The sequence below is a fragment of the Suricata suricatta genome, chromosome 14, assembly GCF_006229205.1.
Source record: "Suricata suricatta isolate VVHF042 chromosome 14, meerkat_22Aug2017_6uvM2_HiC, whole genome shotgun sequence".
Classification (NCBI taxonomy): Eukaryota; Metazoa; Chordata; class Mammalia; order Carnivora; family Herpestidae; genus Suricata; species Suricata suricatta.
In genome coordinates this window covers 56,606-76,437 of record NC_043713.1, presented here as the reverse complement: position 1 = coordinate 76,437, position 19,832 = coordinate 56,606, and the positions used below count along the sequence as shown (strand labels likewise).

Genomic DNA, 19,832 nt, shown 5'->3' with positions numbered 1-19,832 from the left:
ATCCCCACTTCATTCTGCCAATGAGCTCGTGCAGTCTGGGGGGAAGGGTGTGGTGTGGCAGGTACCATGGACCCAACCCACCTCCATAGACTGCGGGGCACCGAGAAGACTCTTCGTCTTGGTGGAAAGTTCTGGACTTAGGTTTGTTTTTAATTTTTTTAAAACATTTATTTATTTTTGAAAGACAGAGAGAGAGAGAGAATGAACAGGGGAGGGGTAGAGAGGGAGGGAGACACAGAATCTGAAGCAGGCTCCAGGCTCTGAGCTGTCAGCACAGAGCCTATGCGGGGCTCAAACCCACGAACCCTGAGATCACAATCTGAGCCGAAGCTGGACACCTAACTGACGGAGCCCTCAGGTGTCCCTGGACTTAGGTTCTTTTGAGACGGGCAGAAAGCTGGGAAGGCCAGGGGCTGTAGTCTCAGCACAGGTGAATTATTAATTTTTAGGATTTTGAGCTGTGTGGTGTTCTCAGTTCACTAGAGTTGTTCTTTCTACCAATTCATGTACAGAAATACCACTATTTTTCTAATTTCCTTGACTGCAAGTCAGAAAGTTGTTCTAACAACAAAAGCCAGCCTGTTTTTCCAAATAATGCACCTTTTTGGTTCAAAGTGCTATTAGCTCCATGCAAAAAGCGTATCAGCATGAAGGTGCTGATTTCTGAGTTCCTCAACCATCCTGACTTTTTTGTGCACGATTTTGGTTTTGACACTTCTCCTTGAACAACATATTGTACATTGTAGTTTTTCAACATTAAGATTGTTAATCTGTTTTAAATGATACGATATTCTGTCTGTACCAGATAAGTATTTGAAACTGAACACTGTTATTAATTTTCGAATTAAGTGCATGTTCTTACACATACCTTCTCCCCTCCATTGGAATCCAAAGACCAACAAGTTTCTGTGGTCAGCAATTAATCACTACCTCCCTGTTCAGGTCATGACTCTGGAACTACCCTTCCATCAGGAGGTTTTTAATTAGTTGCCAGATAAGAAAACACCCAACTTCTCAGTGGCAAACAGCACTTAACAGCAAAACACTGCTTTCAGTTTTTTGTTCTATGTCTTCAGTAGAGATTATTGCTCAAGTGGGGAAGACTGGCCTACTTTGTCTATTCTTGCTTCTTATAGTCCCCACACAAGTGCCGATTTACAAAATGCATCTCCGTCCTCAGGGACCGTTGGAGGAGCAGGGCTGTCTGTGCACAGGTGCAGGCCCAGACCATGGGCACGAGGCTAGACAGTCCACAGCCAGAGGGACCTGGCCATGCTGGGGCCAGACTGGGTCTTCAGGGTTTGCTCTCCTCACTGACCCTCCTCATCACAGCTCCAGAGGGGCTGACTTGGGTCCGTTTTCAACACCAGTCCTTTCTTCAGCGCCCACAACACCAGGGCCTCTAACATCTGGTTCCTATCATGCTGGCAAGACTTAACATCCAACGCTGACCCCAAACCCTGTATGTCCAGCTACCATTGTTTCTTTAGCAGCACATTCAAGAAAGTTTTAGCAAATCTAAAGGTGGCCTAAAGTGTCAACACACAGGACGCTTACTACTCTTCAGCAGAAGCTGGGCAGCTGAAACAAAGGAAGTGAACTGCTACCACTAGGGGCCTCGGAGGCCTCTTGGGGTGTCAGGGAGCAGAGGACCCCCCTGTTCTGGGTTTTCTTCTGTGGTTCCCATCCCAGAAGTGCCTCACCCACTGGGAAACTCACATGTCAGCATAACATGTGGACAGCAAGCACAGGCCCAGAGAGCTGAGAAGTGCTCCTCAGGGGTGGGGTGGGATCCCAGGAGGGGCCTCCACGATGCGCAGCGGCCATGATGGTGCCCAGAGAATCTGGCAGGCGCGACCTCGCCACCCGTGCACACATCACCCAGCCCAGGAACAGACTGCTCTATTCAGGTCCCTAGGGACTTGAGACTGGATGAGGGACATCCACACTGGAGAGGACGGTCTGCTTTACTCAGTTTTCCAGAAACACCCTGGCACACACACCCGGAAAGATGTTTTACGAGCTGCCTGTATCTGTGGCCAGTCAGGCTGACACACAGGGTCAGTCATCACAAGGTGCCTTGGGCTCAGGGGCTCCCACCTTCGTTCTCAGGGTGCAGCTGAACTGGGACTTGTAGCTGGAGGTGAGGATGACCAGAGCGTGGCCCAGGATGAGGGTGTTCAGGGCATTTTTGAGGACCTGCTTTGTAAATGTTTCCTACTGACCCTGGATTTGTACAAGTCTGACCCTAGGGTTTGGGGTGCAGCCCAAAAGCCCTTGGGAAACTGATGCCCTTGGATCATTGACTGATTCTGAGTAACAAGGGAGCTGATGAGCTAAGGAATACCAGAGATGAGTAAGTTTCTGGTCATTGGTCTTTGAGCGGGTAGTTCCAACATGGAAACGCACAGACGGCCTTGTGAGTAAGAGGGGGAGTGAGCGCAGGATTCTTGAGGAGGTGGACTGGCCATGGCTTCATCCCAACTCCCTTTCCCAACAGCCACAGGCCCAGGGCAGGTGCAGCTAGAAAACCATCCTTCCATCTTCCAAGGAGCCGTGGCAGAGGCGGGAAAGTACGTGGCTCCCTCTGCGCCCAGGGCAGAAGGTGCCAGGAAGTACATGTGCCCGGGCCCCCACCTCTGCGTCCAGCCCCTGCAGAACCGCGGGCATTCCTGCCACTTGTACGTATAAACCGTCACGTATGCGCTGCATTAGTCAAAAATTCCCATCTAGCAGAATCTGTTACAAAGATTATCCCATTCCTAAGATTCCGACTTTGGAATTCTAAAATAACTTTTATAAGGCAAAGATTGTCACAGCTTCTTTGTATCAAGAACTATGTTGAATCTCGTATTTTCTACCAAGTGAACAACTATGGGGGGGTCCGCAGATTCAGGCAAAAGTCCACCTGCCCCCATCCTGTTACACATTTTGCCCAGATTAAGTTATATTTTTCCTCTATTTCTATTTTCAGATATCTTCAGCAGGAGGAGGAGGTGTGGGCCCCGCCCCCCCGAGCAAGCGAGAGCATGGAGGTGGGCACCGGTGTCTGCTTCCCCTCCTTTCTGTCTCTCCCCCTCCGCCCAGTCCAGTTAGATGGGTTGTTGGGAAGATGGCACCAAAATCCTGGCAACGGGCAGGTTTTTACCGGCTTTCCTGGCCTCCCTCAGGGTGAGAAGGCCAGCTCACAGTCAGGAACTATTTTAACCCACATCAGACACGTATATGACACGCGGGGACAACTGTGTGAGGAAGTGCTTCTTAGGATCCTCTTTAGTTTGAAGATGAACTAAAACACAGGTTTTTAGGGCCCGGCGCAAATGAAGGCAGGTGACGGGGACAGAACTGCTCCTTCCTGCAGGGGGCTTCCTTCCAGGGACTGACTCCTGGAAGACATACCAAGCAAGCGAGCCCACCAGACCAGGCCAAGGGAGCCAAGCACAATCCCAGAAACATGCAAGGCCGACGGGGACCCCTGTGACCTAACGGGACCACCAGGACAGAAGCTGGAGCCACTGGGCTAACAGCTGACCTCTGGGCAGGAGTTTCACCCTCTGCATCAAGGTGGTGAAGAATCATACGGTTGTTGAAGAATTCTGATGAAAAAATTAGAAACATTCTTATTTTAACTGGCAGATAAGGAGGCTATTTCTCAATTTGCTGTTGCTGTTACAGAAAGATCATGACAAAAAAGGCTCTTAGTAAAGGCAGCACCACGCCGTGGCTCCTTCACTTCTGCAGACCCCTGGGGACAGCGACAAGGACGCAGTGAGGTCGGGGTCAGGCCCAGTCGGGAGCACCGGCAAGAAGGGTGTCCTTAGGCCAGCGTGTCACCGGCGGGGGTCCTCTTCAACACAACCAAAATGTGTCCTGAAGCGGTGCTAGGTTAGGGACGGACCCTCGGGGGAGGAGGGGGAAATGCGGGGCAGGGGTACCTCTGGGGGGTGCAGTTACCTAGAGCAACGAGAGCAGGAAGACAAAGCCCAAGGAATGCAGAGTGGTGCCCACAGCTGTGGAAGATGGTGTGCCTGTTTCTAAAGAAACTAAACACTTTCACCACACAATCCAGCAAACTCACTCTTCGGTTTTATCTAAATAATTGAAAACTTGTGTCCACACAAAAACCCGCACAAGGGTATTTACAGCAGCTTTATTCCTAACTGCTAAAACTTGGAAGCAACCAAGACGGCCTTCAGAAGGGGACGGATCACTAAACTGTGGTCCTTACAGACAACGGAACGTTACCAGCACCGAAAGGAAACCTAACGTCAAGCCGTCCACAGACACCAATGAGCCTTGAATGCATCACTAAGGGGAAGGAGCCAGTCTGGATGGGCCTGGCCATCAGATGCTCTGGAAAAGGTAGAACCGTGGAGACAGGAAGGCGGCAGTGGCTGAACGGCTTGGGGAGGGGACTGAACAGACGGAACACGGGATTCCAGGGCAGCAAGACCCCTCTGTCTGCAGGGTTACGTGGAATACGTGACATTGTGCATTTGGGAAGCCCCAGAGAAGAGCACCGAGAGCGGACCCTGATGTGAATGAGGGGCTTTCGTTAGTGGTGCTCCACCAGCATTGGCTCATCAACTAACAAACGTGCCACACTAATAGGAGATGTTATAGTAGGAAAAACCATGTGTGGGGGCATACGGGAATTTGCTGTATTTTCTGCTCAATTTTTCTATGAACCTAAAACGTCTCTGAAAAAATGAAGTCTTATCAACTTTTAAAACATCTGAAAACATAAAAGGCTAAAAATCTTTATATGACTCCAACACAAAGCAAACCATTCCCTTAGTGTAGCCAACCATTTTCTTTAAAAATAACCTAGGTGTTAATAGTTAAATGCTGCAGACCAGCTACAGGAGGTGCCTGGAAGTCTCTGCAAGGTGGGGATGTCCCTCTTGCAGCCCCTGGACGGCTGGCCTGGCGGGAAAGGGTCCCGAGTTTCCACTGACCAGGAGCAGCCCCGGGGTGACGAGGGCACCTGCTGCCGAGGCAGCACAACTGAAGACATTCCTTCAGTAAATTGGGGCAAAGCTACAGGCCTGTCTTCTTTAAAAAAAAAAAGAAGTTTGTTTATTTTGAGAGAGAGAATGAGAACGAGTGAGTGGGGGAAGGGCAGAGAGCGGGGAAGAGAGGGTTCCAAGCAGGCTTCGCAGTCAGCAGAGAGACTGGTGCGGGGCTCAGACTCATGAACTGTGAGGTGGTGACTTGAGCCAAGATCAAGTGTCAGACACTCAACTGAATGAGCCTCCCAGGTGCCCCTCCGTCTAGAAGAAGGCACAGCAGTCCTCCAGGATATAGGATGGGAGGGGATGGACAGATCTAGAAACCCCCGTCTCCTGTCCCTCGACAGGACTCCCTGTGGAGCTGGCTCCCCTTTCAGAGTCAGTCTGAACCCCAGAGGCCACCAGGGTCCCATATCTCCACAGCCCCAAGGAGCACAGAAACCTGCCGCCTGCGTGTCTCACCAGGACAAGGAGCTGAAGGGACAAAGCACAAGATGCAGTTTCTTGGGCCTGAACAAGAGTCAGCCCTCTTCTGGCCCCGTGCCTGGAGTTTCCCTGACCTGGGAAGGACCTGCTGTGAGGCGGGCGAGCCCACCAGCACTAGGCTCCCTGAGCCCAGCCCCTCCCCCACGAAGGGGAGACGCTTCAAATAGTCTCTTCCGTGTGACCTCGGTCCCTGGTACCCTGGAAAGTTCCCAGCGGACCCCTGCCACTCCGTTTCCTGCTGCCCAGCACTTGGGACACCCCACACACCTGCTTGTACCTGGTGCCTGGGAGTGATGCCCAAGGAAAGCGCCTTGCTTCCCTCACCTGCCACACAACTGCCACGCCACCGTGCAGTTCCTTTGGGGCCAAGGAAGGCGCTGCTCTGCGCTCCCCCACGTGGTGCTACGTGCCAGAGGCCTTCAGGAAATACTGCTGCAATCACAGTACCTGTAGACCTTTCCTCACCAGCTTCGGTCATGAATCACCTTTGGGCATACTTCAATATTTATTTCATAATTTGCAAAGACAGGACGTAACTGGAAAGTCAAAGCTTGAAATTTACAAAACAGAGTAACTGCTTGCTGAATCAATGTAATCAAATGTGTGAGTTTATAACTGTAAAATAATTGCCATCTGACTCCTGGCCACCTGTTTGCTCAGCTCACAGCCACTGCAGGGTCTGTAGGAGGCACACTGGCTGAGTGGCACCTGCTGTCAGGAACTCGTGGTCCCGCATGTAGTTCCTGGCCCCGTGGGGCAGACAGGATGACAGACGGGAGTCACCTCCAGGGTTAGAAGTGTCTATGGGGGCGGACAGGCCACAGGGCAAAGTGTGACTCAGTGGGCTCCACAGACCCTGTAAATGGAGGACAGCCTCTGGGGAAGCAGACCAGGAGGGTGGGCAGGCCCAGAGTCCAGTCAGACGGCTTCTAGCTTCAGCTCCCCCCTCACACTCCCCAGGATATCAGGGCCTGTCTACCAGCTCCAGGTGACCACTGCTCCCAGTGCGCCGCTACCTGGGAACACGCACAGGCACACCACTGTCTCCTGTCGGTCATCACGACCGGGCAATGGGTATGGGCAAAAGTGAATGTTATCAGTCTTGCTGTTTATCTGGCAAAAATGAGACAAAGCTCTGCCTAACCAGCACGTGAGTCCCAGGCAGCCTCTGTTACTCTGGAACCAGGAACATCAACAATCTACATCAAGGAAAGAACAGAGCTTTGGTGGCCTCGGAGCTCGGCTCCCCTTCACTTTAGGAGAGGGGGCGTCGCACCCACGAACGTGGTGGAAGGTGCACCCAGACCGGCCTTGGCGCTGCTGTGCCCCCTTCCCTGGCAGAGCTGGCCTCTGATAGCCTCGGAGCGGCTGACAGGGCAGGTGCTCTGAGGCAGGACTCACGACCAGAGCCGAGGGCTTGGCCGGCCAGCCCCCCTGCTGCAGACCCCACTCCCATCCCAGGAGTTCAGTCTCTTTCCCTCCTCGACTGTAGGGCATCATGAAGCCAAGAGCTCACGAATCAGCCAAATTTGATATTAGGATCACAAGATGAGCCACTGTGAGTCTGTCACCTAAGTCACCCAGGAGAGTCACCTGGGGACAAAACCCTACAGGAAGTGGTGCAAGAAAACGGCTGCTGGCTTCAGGGTAAAGGAAGTCTAGAAATAAAAAAATGACAGGAGGGAGCGGAGAGAGGACAGGAGGAGGAGGAGGGAAGGGGGTGGGGAGGGGAAAGGAGGGGAAAGGGGAGAGTGGGGGGCACAGGAGGGGGAGAAGAGAAGCAAGGTGAAGGGGATGGAGAGGCAGGGGGACAGAGAGGGAGCGAGGGGACAAGAGGGGAGAGGACAGCCCAGTTTCACCTCTGGTGGCTCTAACCGCTCAGTGGTATGAAAATGCTTCTTCCAGTCTCAGCTTGTTCAAGGGTCGTTAACCGAGTAGCTCTCGTTTCCATAACTGAACAGACGCACAGAATACTCTGAAGGAACTGCACCATCGGATCAAAGACAGGTCGGAACAAGATCTTACTCTAAAGATACCGGAAACGTCAACAGTTTTAAAGTCTGCCACCTAAGTTGCAAAACCAACTGTACCATGTGTTACAAAGGTGTCCACGGCTGTGTCTGGAGGCACCAGGCGGTCTTGAGAGCCCACTTTCATGCCAACCCACTTTCCTCTCAACCCGAACCAGGGTGGGGGGGGCGTCCTGGGATCACAGATCTCTCTGCCAGAAGCTCCACCCAGCTCACCAGCTGACTCCCTCCCTGCACCCTCCTCTTTCCTCACTAAACCCTCCTCCCTCCTCCTTGAGGAGGTGCAGGTGGGAGGGCACCTGGAAGCACGCATTCCAAGTGGCTAATGTGCTCCAACATCTGTCCTGGCATTGCAGTTGCTTTTATCAGGGCTGGTCCCACATTGAAAGCAAGTTTAATAAGCATTTTTACAAAATGACTCCAGGTGAGTGCAGAGTAAGAGGACTGGCAGCAGGTTCATCTTGGACTCGGGGGCCAAGCAGCTCAGAGGGAGCGGTGTGTGGCCACGGCAGCTGTAGACTGCAGGGCTGGGTGGTCACAGGTCACAGGTCAGCCTGTCTTCTTCCTGGGCCCCTTCCTCATCCTTGCTGGGAGCTCCCTGCAGACCTTTCAACCCACTCCTCAGTCAAGGGCTTGGGCAGGCTGGGGTCCCGTGGCTTAGGCCAATCAGGACCTCTCTTGCAGCTGTGGTACCAGGACACCTTTCCAGAGCAACTAGGAGGCTCACCGAAGGCAAACACGCATTTCAGTCCTTTAGAGGCGTGACATCATGTGACCGACACAGAGGGTTCCCTTCCCATGACGCCTGTGGCTCTTGGCTCTACAGTCACAGGGTTCGGCATGGACTCAGCACCTGCCAAAGGTCATCTGCTAGTGATCCTATCAGGGAAAGACCTGGAGGTTCCAGGTCACTGAGGACCGCTTGTGGGATAAAGGGTGGTGGATCCACACCAAGGACAGGGCAGACGGCGCTGGCCCCGGCAGGCCCCTGGCAGACATCAGGAGGCCCAGAGGGAGACTGCCCAGAGGCAGGGGCCTGAGGTCACCCAAGAGCTCCCTGGAGGTGGGGCCCCCTCTCGGTGAGCTCCAATGTCTTATGGCAGGGAGGGTGCCTGGCTCCCTGAACAGTGGTCCCCGATCTAGAGTGACTTTTCAAGTTACAGGATCTGTTTTTAACTAGCACAGTGGTATCTTCTAAACTTGGTTGTTGTCAATTTCTTTTCCTTTTCTTTCTCTCCTCTCTCATTCTCTTCCTTCTTGCCTCCCTCCCCCTCCCCCTACTGAACTGCCTCCCTGGCACCTTCCAGATAGGCGCTCTGTGGTCCTGTCACCACATTTCACCCCCGGGACTGGTTCTGGGTTGACAAAGGTGCACGGAGTGGTCAGCAGGGCTTGGTCCTGAGCAATCATCTCCTCTTATGGCAGGGCCCACTCCTCAGCCTGGGAGGGGGTGGCACAGGTAGGCAGGGCAGGTGACAGACTACACTGAGCGCATCACTGCCCCATCCCCAGAAGTCAGCAGAGAGCAAGTGAGTGCTTATCACAATCATATCTGTAGATCCACTCTTTTGTGGAAGCTGCGTCACTAGAAATCTTCAGTTCTTTATTAATAGCAGCAGTAATGTACTCGAGACCCAATTCGCAATGGACGGGAGCCGTGGGTCCTCTATCTGCCAAGTGTGGGGCTGGGTGGAAGGACTCTCAGCTAAGGAATGGCCCTGGCAGGTGGGATGGCGTACCCGTCTGTCCAGAGAAGCTGACAGAACCTGACAGGAATGCGGGTGTGCCCTTCGGCACTCAGAAACGAGGGGAAGGGAGGCAGCTCGGACCCTCACCCGCCACAGAGATCACCAGTCCTGGGACCCTCCTTCCACTCATTTTAAAACACATTTTTTTCAGGCGCGCCTGGGCGGCTCAGTTGGTTAAGCATCTGACTTCAGCTCAGGTCATGATCTCACGGTTCGTGGGTTTGAGCCCCGCATCACACTCTGTGCTGATAGCTCGGAGCCTGGAGCCCACTTCAGAATCTGGGTCTCCTTCTCTCTCTGCCCCTCTGTTTGTGCTCTCTCTTTCAAAAATAAACACATTAAAACATTGTTTTTTTCAAAACAAACACTCCTCACATGAGATCTCAGAGGATGGGAGCTGACAACAAGCTTTCCTTTTGACAAAAAACACAATGCTAATTTTCACCTAGGCAGTATTTTCTGTAACATTTAAGTAACATTTTATTCCTACCACTATAGGAAGAAAGGAACCCTAGGGCATAAAATTCTTGACTTACTTAGGGTCCTGTTTCTGGAATGTTCCCCCCACTCCCCAAGCCCAAGGCAAGGAGACACAGGGAAGGAAGTAGCAGAATAGATTTAAACTTTCTTTGAGAGCATTTAAGAAGCCTCTTGTTTGCGTTATGGTTCTCTATTACTTCCCTCTATTAAAAGAATTAAATCATCCATATTCACTATGGGAAAAAATTGAAGCAAAAATAAATTTAGAAATCTATAAAGCTGTACCCCCTGAACCAGGTCACCACTGTCAGTATTTTACTATGTCTTCTTCTCACACCTGGAATCCCCTGGGGGAGATCATGCCACACCCTTCCCCCAGTCATGAGGGTGGGGGGTCAGCACAGGACACCAAGTGGCCCAGGACACAGGCACCTGCCCAGCCAGTTACTTTGTGTCACTGGCTCGTGTGTGTTCCTTGTGCATTCCTCTTGAAATTTCATTTTATTGAGCTACAATTCATATAACATAAAATTCACCATTTACACTACCTTAAAGTGTTCAATCCAAGGGTTTTTAGTATATTAACAATGTTGGGGGACCATTATAACTTTCTAATTCCAGAACATGTCCATCATCCTCAAAAGAAATGCACATCTAGTGCTCTCCTCCCTCTATCCTTAGCAAATACCATTGTTTTCTGTCTCTACAGAGTGTTCTGAGTATCCATGTAAGTAGATTCATACAACACGTGGCCTTTGGTGCCTGACTTCTTTTATGTTTCATGATGTTCCCAAGGTTCATCCACATCGTAGTGGCTGTCAGTGTTTCATTTCTTTTCCTGGTTGGATAATCTGTCCTGTGATAAGTTTACTCTGTATCCCTGATGTTTCCACTTCTTGGCTACTGTGAATAGTGCTGCTGTGGACACTGGTGTCCAAGTTCCTTTCTCTCTGTTGTAACCCTAGCATGGAATCACTGGGTCAGACAGTAACTCTATGTTCAGCTTTCTGAAAACCCCCGAACTCTTCTCCACAACGTCTGTACCAGTTTATACTCCCGCCAAGCAGCACTGTCTGATGATTTCTCAACGTCTGTTTTTATCTGTCTTTCACCTTTTCCTCTGCTTATTGGCCATTTGTATGTTTTCTTTGGAGAGAAATGCATCCAGATGCCTTGACACTTTCATTTGGGCTCTTTTTACACTGATATGAGTGTTCTTTACATATTCCAGATAGAAGTCTCTGCTGACTGACTTGAAAACATCTTCCTTCCATTCTGTTGGTTCTTTTCATTTTCTTTTGTGTTTTAAAAACACAAAAGTTTTCAATTCTGATGAAGTCCAGTTTATCTGTTTTTCTTTTGGTTTTTTTTTGGTGTCATATTTAGGAAACCATCACCTTACCTAAGGTCATGTTCCTGTTTGGCCCCAAGGTCATTTCTAAGTAAAGCAGCTGTGGTCCTGGTTCAAAAAAACCAGGAACATGAATAATGCCTTGTGCTTGGGGTCTGCTCTCTGAGCTCTTTCTGTCTGTCTCAGAGAGGAGGTCCAACCCTGAATGCCAGGTGTGTACAGAAGCTATCTGGAACCAGCATGACGGAACACTTCACGAATTTGCGTGTCACCCTTACGCAGGGGCCATGCTAAGCTCTGTATCATTCCAATTTTAGTATACATGCTGCCAAAGCGAGCACACCAGCATGATGTAAAAACAAACCCACTGTGCAGTGTGTTAAGTACCAACGAGTTCAGCTACTAGTTTCCCCAAATTCACATGAGTGTGACGTGTGCCAGGAAATGCATTGCTCTGGGTTGCTGGAAACGTCCATCATGGAGGAGAATGTGAGACGCAGGCCATGTCAACAAGAACTGGTCCCTGCCTGGAAGGGTGGCCTGACCCTGGCAGACACCCCCCGGCAAAAGGGGGAGAAAGCACAAATCAATGTTCGTTTTTTTCCATTAAAAGTTTCCTTAAACAACAGATCTTTCTGGAAAGCACCACAAAGTAAAAATAGAGTTAGCTCTGAAATACCTTGCCATGGCTTTTGGACTTTCAAAGCGCACGGTGAAGGGTGCTGGGGCTCCTGTGCCCTTAGTTCTGGGCAGCCCCCGACACTCTGCCGATTTCAGGCTCCCAGTTACTGATGTGAACACTGAGGTCAGTGACAAGGGTGTCACTGAGTCTGATCTCAGTTTCACACCTTTAGGATACAGGAAGAAGCCCGGCCCATGGTCTAGCCCTGTCAGCCGAGGGCAAGTTATCTGCCATCCTGAGCCAGCACCCACATCTCCCAGGGATCCTGAGGATGAAACACAAAGAGGCCTACAGGTTTGCCACCCTCTGAACCATCCTCCAACCTGCTGCAGCTGCTCGGCCATGTGCTGAGACCCAGCCCTCAAGCCCGGCATCCCTGAGGTCTGCAGACTGGTGGCAGACGTAGTGGGCCAGGCAGATACCCCCAGGTGACTTTCCTGAGGCCCTGAGAAGCCAAGTTGGCTGAGAAGGCCCCTTCCTGGAGCCGAGGCCCAGACAAGAGCTTCCCACCCCTCTCCTCCTTGGTTCTCTGGCCCTCGGGGCCAACAACTGCTTCTTTCAACAGCGCCAGGTAACGGGACCACCCAGAGGAAGACCTGAGGGCACTGCTCCTCCGTGGACGTGAAGATGTCACTAAAGCCCCAGCTGTCCTCTGCTCACTTGTTTGCTCACGCACTCACTCATCCAAACACTCATCTCCATGTGTTGGGGGCAGACTGGATCAAGTGGATTAAATACACAAAATAGAAAGAAAATGCCCAGTAGTTCAGCCCCTCCTGGTCACGGTCTGGCGCACACTTCCCCAGACCATTTCGTGCAAGGAAACATGTGTGTACTAGTCAGGGCTCGCCGACAGAACCAACAGGATGTGCACAGCACATGCGGAAGAGGAGCTTTATCATAGGAACGGGCTCAGGACATCACGGAGGGCCAGCCAGAGAACCAGGGGCTCCGTGGCTGAAGGCAGTAGGAGACGGTCACTCCAGCTCAAGGAGAGACAGAGTCGTGCTGGTCTGTTCTGGAGACGCCCTCCCAGACGCACCCAGAAATGATGCTTTACCAGCTACCCTGGCATCCCTCAGGCTCAAGCTGACACATAAAATTAACCATAGCAGTATGGCATACAGATAATATACAAAGTAACACTTTAATAACTGTTTTGCTGCAGAATCGGAAACACATTGTTAGTGAGCTCCCACTGCTGTGACAAAACCCTGCTGGCTGGCCGGGTGGTCTATGCCATTCCTCCTGGACCTGTGCCCAGCAGAGGGGCTCTGGTGGGTGGTGCTGCTCCTCCTCTTCTGTGCTGACCTGGCCCCACCCATGACCTCATTTAACCTTAATTACCTCCTCAAGGCACTCCCACTGGGGTTAGGGCTTCATGTGGACGTGCAGTCGATGACGCAGTCCACAGAGCGTGTGCCCGGCTCACAGCCTGCCCCTCCAGCCTGCTGTCTCTGTGTCGAGGGCACAGGAGGGATGTGCCTGTTTTCCCACCTGGTCCCCCAAACCGCTCTCCAGTGAACACCCATGTGTGCCTGGGAGTGAGGGTGCTGAGCTATAAGCCGACACACACGAGGAGGTTCTTGAGCCTGCTTCTGTGAAGGCTCCGCAAGCAGGATTTCCGAGTGCCCCCGCTGCCCAGCAGCCCCAGGACCTACTGTGATGTTGCTCTCATCAGAGGATGGTAAATCCTGAGAGGCTTCCTAGAGGAGACACTTTGGAAGGGCAGGTTTGTTGTTTTACTCTAAGAGTCTGTGGGGAGGAACGGCCCAGAAGATGGAGAAGAAGAATCATGATGAAGACAGAGGCCGGGGCAGGTCAGGAGGGATGTATGGGGCCCAAGGGACACCCCCTTAAAGTGGCAGAACTCAGGTTTTACCTGGAACGATCAGTAACAGAAGCGAACGGGAGAGAGTAACGGCTGAAGGGACGGGAAAGCAGGGTGTCGGGGCAGGAGCTTGACCAGACTTGTGTGTAAGAAAGAGGCATCTTTCCTAACGTCGCCACCTGGAAACGCTCAACGCAGTGAGAAGAGACACCTGGACACAGCTGGTGCGCTAGGTCTGAATTTAGGAAATATAAGTATTTTTCAGAAACAGTTATCCTACTTTTACTCCCATCAAAACTGAAAACAGAAATGTCCCAAAGCCCCAGACCACAAAGGCAGCAGCTGCTCTGGAACCTCAGTGGCACCCAGGCTTCGGTGGAGGGAAAGGCCCGTTATGGCAGCTGGGGCAGCAGGAGAAGGGAGTGGAGACAGACGCTTCTGTGTGGGACTGGCAGGAAAAACGGGAGGAAATAAAAACACAGGCCAACCTCGCAGGCTTCTCCTGGGGCCCACTTGCCTTGGGAAGGCAGAGCTCACACACAGCCATAACGGCTTGGCCACAACACAAGAGAGGGTGTTGACAGCTGTCAGACACAGGCCACAGGTGAGCGACTATTTGAGTGAGCAGCCCTTCACGGGCCTAGAAACACAGACAACAAGCGCAGGGTAGTCAGGCCCACGAGACCACATTTTGCCACAGACAGTAAATACGGACTTTCCTTTGTGTGTTTGATTTTACCAGATAGGGCAGTGCTGAGATCCGCCCTTAAAAAGTGCATGAGCACACACGACTAACCACGTGTGGGAGGCTGGACAAGAGGGCAGATCGTGTCGATGTGTGACATTTTGTCACAAATGTAAAGTGTCATCATTGTGGGCCACGTTCATAGGATCTCCATGATCTCCAACAACCTTGACCATCTCAAGAAAACCCCACCCGGCAGAACACGCAAGGCCAGCCCAAGGATAAGCCTCAAGCCACCTTGATCCTCTGAGAGCTCTGTGGTCACTGTGGCTGTGGCCTGAGGGTCCCACCCGCCCCTTGGGCTGCACTCAAAGCAGGAAGACTTCTCCAGAACCTCTGTTCTCTGGGAAACTGGTAAGCCCACAGGCTGATTCCTCATGCGTCGGAGTGGCCAGCCCTCACTCTGCCCATGACAGGCACACACAGGCCCCTGGGTTGTCTCACGCGGCCAGCCCACGGAGGGGGGGTGGGCAGCAATTCTGGGGGGGGGGGGGGGGCAGGCATGCAGAATCTGCAGGAGCAATGTCTTCAGCACAACTTTCTGGTCACACCCATCTGGAAAACCAAAGGCAGTCTTTATTTGCAGAACAGGCATGGCAGAAAAGAAAAGTCAGTCATGGAGAAGGGTCTGTGGGATCATGCTGGGGGCTAGCTTTTCTGTGGCTGCTCAAACAGGACGTGGATCTAAGACAAAAGGGGTGAGGGGCAATATGTCCAGGCCTCTGGGCATTCAACATGATTTCCTTAAATGTCTCTTCCTGAGCCATACCTATGACTGGCAGTGTCTTCTCCCCTTGACCTTGGCCCCATCTCTGCCTAACTCCCAAACAGTGCTAAGGGTTTACGCCACTTGCTCTCCTGCTGAGAAGGAGTGGAAGAATGAGGAGGGAGAAGGAAAATCCACTCTGGGACCGACCACTCATCAAGAACGTGCAGAGTCAAGGGAAAGAGTCAACCACCCAATTTTCTACATTTTTGTGGAAGCCACAAGAGGGGGGAGCTGATTACAAAGCCCCAGTTGGAACTCGCTATTCCTCGCCAAACCTCCCGGCACCAAGCCCACGAGGCTCTAAAGGGAGGGCCTAGAAGCACGACCGTAGCCATATTTGTCTAACTAGAGGGGAACACTGTTACTCGGTAATCGCCGGGAGCTGAAATCACTCAGGTGTGTCTCCGAGAAGCAGCCTCAGACACACAGCTAGGCCAGGGCAGGATGATATCATCCCCACATAATGAGGCCACATGCCTCGAACTGCAGCAACACGCCCCTGCCCACTCAGCCAGTGCAGGGAAATTCCTTCCCCTGCCAGGGCTGTGTCCTGGCCCCCCAACACCACTGCAGAGGGCGGACAGGAATGGAGTCCCCTCCTCCACCCCCAGAGGCCGGTCCTGGTGGGAGCCTCCCTGAATCCAGCCTCGGCTGCTGGGCCAGCCTCGGCTACGGGGCAACCTACATCCGAGAGGGAGAGCCAGCCAGCAGCTCGGAGCGGGGACCGTGTTGGCCGTGGGATGGCCAGCAGACGGGCACAGGGTGCCCCCAGGGCTTGGGGTTCAATGCTTCCCTGGCTCTACAGGGGCCGAACGGCCGCTTCACCCCCAAGGCTGCACGTTCTCATTGGCTAAGTGAACACAGGGGCAGAGACGAATGCTATGGCTCACCTTGAACATTCAGCGGCTACCCTGAAGCCTGGTGGTCATTGTTACCATGAGGAGTATGTGGTAAGAAATCTGCCAACCCCGGATGCCGTACTGGTAGAGTAAATGACTGGGGCAACACAAATCCCAAAATGATCCTATTGATGTTTACATTTTGGTTAAGGGTGGAGCTCTGACACAGATATTCCCAGGGTCTGTGACCTGTGAGACTGCACCAAAGGCTCTGGTTCCGGCACCCCAGCTAATGACTCTGGGAGAGACTGACAAGACAGTGGGGGGGGGGGCTGGTGGTAGAGCTGTGGATGGAGGCAGAAATCTGACCAGACTGCCTTCTGAGACTCTGGCAGGGTCAAAGGTCATGCTCTAGAGAAGGTACGGTCAGGTGCCCCAGGCATAAAGGACACGAAGGCTGGGCCTGGTGGCCAGAGGCAGGGCTCCAAGGCTGCTCTGCTCTGGGAGGCACAGCCCTGAGCAGACCTGCTGACCTGCTCCGGTGCAGGGAGTTGCCGCTGGGTAAGGGACAGGACCGCAAGCAAGGTCAGGCAGCCGGCTGATGGTGCAGCACTCTGCTCTGTAGTGGGGGAAGCCAGGTGGGGGGGTACCCCTGCACCACAGTCTGCCCGTTGGCCACAACAGGGCTGCGCATTCTTCTTCGGAAGCACTGATGCCAGGCTCTCTTGACTGATCATAAACATGATCGTGACCATAAGCCCCCTACTGGGTGGGTCCAGGACTCGACGTCCTTATTCCCCTCAAGTTCCCCTGCGGTGTTAATGTGCAGCAGAGCTGGAGTCCGGCCTGCATCCCCACACCCTCCCACAAGTTCACTGTTGGAAGGAGGCATCTGCAGGGAAATTGAGGAAGAAATGAGAGCCCCCAGACCCGAGGAGTTTCCGTGAAACTAGGCACGAATGAGCACAGGGCAAAGCTGCAAACAGCAGAGCAGAAAAATATGCTGGTCTTCCCAACGGTTCTTGTAAAAACAAAGACTGAAACAACCAACAGACAGACCGCCAGCACCTTTGAGACAACTCTCACCAGCCCCGTGGGCATGCGCTGCAGGGCGGGCTCCCAAGATCCCGCAGGGCCTCCAGCTCGGCCTCAAATGGTTCCATCCTTTGTCTCCTTCCCTGTGCTATGAATAACACGGAGAAAACTCCTTCCTTCTACAGACATTCCTTTGGCTTCAGCTCCCCACCAGCCCCCGGGCCACAAAAGCCGCATTTAGTAAACTAGTCCGCGTGATCTTTCTATATCAAAACCAGCCTCAATGACTTCTTAAGTAAAAAAAAAAAAAAAAAGAAGAGAGAATCCTTTAAATAAGGCTGTGGCATACAGTTAAAATTCTCCAAGTCAGGAAATCCATTCACACACCCTGGTTTGGGCTGTGCACATAGTTAAAGCCACACGCAAAGACACACACCTGAACCCTAACGCCAGGGATGTTCAGTGAACAGTGATGCTGCAGGATAAGCTTTAACCTCTGCTTTTATGGAGTTTTTTGTTTTGTTTTTTTTTTTGTAAATATACTACTTCTCAGTAGCTCTGTTTTCCTTGGATCTTTTTATTCCTCAAACAAGATGAAATTAAAAACCCTTCCCCCAGACGCATTTAACTCCTGATGTAAGAAAGATACACTAGGTCTTCAACCCGATACAAGGCACTCACCAAGGAAGGGCCCATGGCGAGCGTCATGCCAGATGGCAAAAGGTGCTGCCTCCATCAGGAAGGTCAGGAGCAGGACAAGGGTGTCTGGTCGTGGACCGGGAAGGGGGGGTGCTGCAGTGAGGGTTTTAACCAGGGCCCTAGCTGGGAAAGGACATAGGAGGCGCCCAGGTGGGAGAGGATGAAGTAACAGTGACCCCCAACGCGAGCTGCTGCGTCACACGGTGACTCCGTTTATGCTTTCGAGGAACCTCCAGGCTGAATGGAACTCTACGTCCACACAGAAACGTGTACACAAATTTTCACAGCAGCCAAAAGGTGAAACAACCAGAGTGTCCGTTGGTGAAGGATCTCCAGACGTGGCCCGTCCACATGATGGAACGCTATTCACAGTTACGCTTGAGGAACACGGTGTGGAGTGAAGGACACCAGTCACAGGACACTCTGTGTTACGCGGACCCACGTGCGTGAAAGGTCCAGAACAGGCAAACCCACAGAGGCGGAGCTCAGGTGAGTGGTGGCCGGGGAGACACAACTTAACGGGTGCAGAGGTTCTCTTTGGGTGACAAAAATACTCTAGAGCTGATTTTGTTCATGGTTGCACAATTTTGTGAATATCCTAAAAGCCACTAACTGCACCTTTGAAATGGGTGAATTATGTGATACATAAATTATAACTCAATAAAGTCTTTGTTCAAAAAAACTTTATTAAAAAAATAAAATGGTTCCTTTCAGCTTTGGAGGAAACAAGAAGCACTCATTCTCACTGGCCAACAGCACATTTCCGGTGCCGCAGCCTCAGAATGCCTCTTATGGATAAGAGTTGGAACAGATCCTAACCTTACTCCTGACTTTTATCTATTCTCCTTCCCAAGTGAACCAAAATCACTGCTGGGAATTAAACCAGGCAGTGCCTGCCTCACTTTCCTGGATACGTTCGCATCTCCATTTCCACACCTGCCCCCAGGATGAGAGACTCATGGGAGGCGGACAGTGCCTGCCATGCCTGTACGGCAGCCCGGGAAGCCTGGCGGACTGCAGACCCCCTTCCCCCTGCTGAGGTGCTGCGATCACAGCTGGACTGGTTTGCAGTGCATTTCAGACCGTGGTGGCCATCCACTGTGGAAGGTTCTTCCCCTCCTATTCTGTACAAACGTGGAACTCTTGGCCATTCCAGGTGGTTCCATCCCAGTTTCTGTGTAGGTCTCAGAGGCAGCAGCAGTGAAGCCACAGGCTTTGCAGAAGGAGGCGGCAGCAGTCTGGGGTGATGACAAACATCCGCCATTGGTTTCAGTCCATGGGAAGGGAGGTGACCGCTGAAACAAAGCCATGTTGGCATAGCTTCGGTGATGTTTCACACAAACCAAGGAGCCTCAGAAATTCACCAACACTGTTTCATTACCTCTAATGACACCTTTTCCAGATAAGCGACTGAGAAGCAAGATGATCTCCATTCTGCACAAGGTGGAAATTCAGGTGCCACAGTGAGAGTTGACACCAGTCTGGACCAAGGATCAGAAAACACGAGACTTGTGCCTCCTTCACCCTGAAGTTACCACTGTAGTGAGAGCCACCACCTCAGGCAGCCCTGAGAGCCTGTGCCCTCCTCACTCGGCTGACGAGACCCTCCCTCCCTACGACTGTGGACAGGGGGCTCCCCTGGGTGGGAAAGACCCCTGTCTAGGCCTCTGAGTTGGCAAAGGCACAACCAAGACCTCAGCAGACAAGCCACCTCCAGTACGGCGAGGAGAGAGCTAAGCCATCTCCAGCATGGCGAAGAGAGAGCTAAGCCAGGAGGTAAACCTGGAGGAGGTGTCTTGGCTTGTCCTCTGGGATTTCCTCTCGTCATCTGCGCTGGGATCTGGTGCCTCCAAGTGCCTGGCTGACACTCAGAATCTGACACAGGGCTGAGCATGTGTCTACATCAGGTCATTTTTTCCCTCCCAGATCCTGCTCTGGACTCAAGGAAACTGTTCTTTCTGGTGTATTAGTAGAAAATCGTAGGGGTGCCTCGGTGGCTCAGTGAGTTAAGTGTCCGACTTCAGCTCTGGTCATAATCTCACGGTTCGTGAGTTTGAGCCCCACTGCCTCCAACTCTATGCTAACAGCTCAGATCCTGGAGTCGCTTCCGATTCTGTGTCTCCTT

At 52.2% G+C, this 19,832-nt stretch overlaps 1 protein-coding gene and 1 non-coding gene across 2 annotated transcripts in view; both read right to left on the bottom strand.

Annotated features, from left to right (window-relative positions):
* The window catches only part of PARD6G (par-6 family cell polarity regulator gamma), a gene marked incomplete at its 5' end in the record, with an annotated part of 59,611 nt that overhangs the window by 17,328 nt on the left and 22,451 nt on the right, over positions 1 to 19,832 (bottom strand).
* On the bottom strand, positions 11,345 to 11,448 carry LOC115278547. Its single transcript, XR_003902954.1, has one exon. It is a non-coding gene; the product is annotated as a U6 spliceosomal RNA (small nuclear RNA).